Source organism: Kryptolebias marmoratus, unplaced genomic scaffold, assembly GCF_001649575.2.
Source record: "Kryptolebias marmoratus isolate JLee-2015 unplaced genomic scaffold, ASM164957v2 Scaffold60, whole genome shotgun sequence".
Lineage (NCBI taxonomy): Eukaryota > Metazoa > Chordata > Actinopteri > Cyprinodontiformes > Rivulidae > Kryptolebias > Kryptolebias marmoratus.
In genome coordinates, this window is record NW_023665794.1 from 5,158 (window position 1) to 7,904 (window position 2,747).

General features: G+C 39.9%; 1 protein-coding gene across 1 annotated transcript in view; it reads right to left on the minus strand.

The window, feature by feature from the left end:
- Nucleotides 1-2,747, minus strand: part of cd247 (CD247 molecule) — an 11,307-nt gene that overhangs the window by 2,668 nt on the left and 5,892 nt on the right. The window lies entirely within an intron of this gene.

The following is a 2,747-nucleotide window of genomic DNA, read 5'->3' on the forward strand; positions in this document are numbered from 1 at the left end:
CCAGGATGTAGCAGAGCTGAGGGTCCGAAATGTTCAGCGCCTCTGTGGGTCAGAGGTCAGAGGTCAGAGGTCAGACGTCAGAGAACACACAGTTTAGACCCCATGGAGGGTTTTAGGTTCAGGTACTGACGTGACAGAAGCGTGTTGGGGTGTGTGTGTGTCTGTGTGTGTGTGTGTCTCTGTGTGTGTCTGTGTGTGTTGGTGTGTGTGTGTCTGTGTGTGTTGGTGTGTGTGTCTCTGTGTGTGTTGGGGTGTGTGTGTCTGTGTGTGTGTGTGTGTGTGTGTGTGTGTGAACGAACTGCGGTTTCCTCAGCTGCTGCAGAGCTCTCGGTGTGGCTCATTAACTGACAGGTGTGTGTTCATGTGTGGTTCAGTGTGGGCGTGTGTGTGGTGTGTGTCAGTAGAACAGAGGCGCAGCAGAGCTGCTCTTCATCTCAGAAACCTGATCAGCACCTTCAAATGGGTCAGAACCTCCTCCTGACTGATTCTTTCATTTAGAGCCAACTGAACCCAGAAACAATCAGACCTGTTCAGGGTTCTGGTTCTGGACTCTGGTTTCAGGTCCAGACGAACATGTAGAACCAGAACAAACCAGATCCCAGTTTTTACTGCCTGAATGTAAAAGTTCTGACAGAGCCTACCAGACAGAGCAACAGGTTCTGAGTCCGGATTAAAGAGCCTGGAGAACCAGAACCGGTTCTGTTTTATGAACCTTACAGAGAACTTGAAGGACACATTGGTTAAGTCTTTATTCTGAAAAGCCTGATGTCACTTCCTGTCTGTGAAAAAAGAAGAACTCGTCCGACTCGGTTTGAGGTCCGGCTGCTGATCTGATGAAGATCTCTGCGGCTAAACTTTCCACCTGAGATCTGCTTAATCATCCTCCACCCACGAAGAAGAAACTCTTCCTTCCTCCTCACACCTGATAACGCCTTCTCAGCTTCAACGCCGCTGTCACACCAGATCCACGTCGGCCCCGGAGGGTCAGACAGGAAGTGGGTCTCTCTCCTCCTCGTTAACGCTCAGTGACCAGCGCCACGCCGCTCCGCTCTCCGCAACGTTTCCAACAAAAACGAAATGATTCTAAAAAAGACGACTTCTTCACTTTTTGGCTCCAGAACGATAAAAAACGGCTCATTTTTCAGATTAAAACTAAATACAAGATGTACTTAATAAACTAACTGCTTAAAAATATGGGATTTATTTAACTTTTGTCTTAAAGCTCTTAACTTTTTACAGAAAGGATTAAAGAATTTAAACCAAATATATCAAACTAAACTGTAATTATTCAGATAATTAAATGTTTAATAACAAACTAATTTAATCTTCTGCTAACTTGACTCGAGTTTATTAAACCCGCACCGTTTCTCTGAAACTACAAATAAAAACTTTCATGAAACACAGTTAAAGGATTATTTGGGAGGAAAAGGACTAAAATAAAAAGAAGACATTAAAACTGTTGAATTTATTATTTCTGTTTGTCAGACTGAGCTGAAGGAGCCGTTTTCTGTCTGAAATCAGAAAAAAAATAAATAAATTAAAGTTTTAGTTTAAAAAGAAAACAAACAGTTTTAAAAACCTGGTTTTAAATTTGTAAGAAGATAAACTTTTAATCCGTTAAATCAGTTTGTTTCCGTACAACTAACAGCATTTTATTTAGATTTAGATCAATAAAAAGTACAAACACAAATAAAGTCCTTCACATTAAAGGTTTTTATTCGTGTCCGTGCTGCACTTTTATTATAATTATTATTAAAAGCAGTCAAGGAAAAGTTTTACATTTATGAAAACTAAATTCAGAATATCTTATTATTAAATTATTTATTTCAAAACTATTAATAAATAAAGTGTTGGTCTAAATCTCTGTGATTATTTCTGAATTTAAAGTGATTCAGGTGTTAATTCTTCTAATTTACAGACAGCTTACTGTTATATTAAAAACTAATATTAATTAGTTTTGTCCTAAATTTAAAATAAAATTCTAATTTTGGGTCATAAAGAAGATGAGTCTAATCTCACATTAAAGCCAACCTTACAGCCGTAAATGACTAAAAACAGAATAATTTCAGTTCAACTCGATTAAAACTGAATCCTTTGATCTTTCTGCTCAACAAACAGTGTGATGCGTTTCTTCTTCTGAGAAGGAAACAGAAATTAAACTCTGTCAGTTTCCACTGAAGCAGCACCGCACCAAACACTGGCTGGAAACTCATGACTCAGCTACTCTTTCCATCACACACAGATTCCCAGAAGGTCCCTGAACGCACCACCACAGGCCGTCCAATCAGGCTCGGGGTGAGGCGTCACATGGACGAGGTGCTGGAAAAACATTTACAGAAAACTGAAACATCTGGGTCTTCTGACGTCGGTTTCATGTCTGCTAACAAAAGAACTGAATCAACTGCTCCTTCAGAATAAAATGCTTCAGAAAAAAATGCTTCAAAAAAGAAACATTTAGAATAAAACGCTTCAGAATAAAATGCTGAAACACTCGTTAGAGGAAGGAGCTTCAGTAAACGCTCGTTAGGACAAAGGAGCTTCAGTAAACACTCGTTAGAGGAAGGAGCTTCAGTAAACACTCGTTAGGACAAAGGAGCTTCAGTAAACGCTCGTTAGGACAAAGGAGCTTCAGTAGACGCTCGTTAGGACAAAGGAGCCTCAGTAAAAACTCGTTAGGACAAAGGAGCCTCAGTAAAAACTCGTTAGGACAAAGGAGCTTCAGTAAACACTCGTTAGGACAAAGGAGC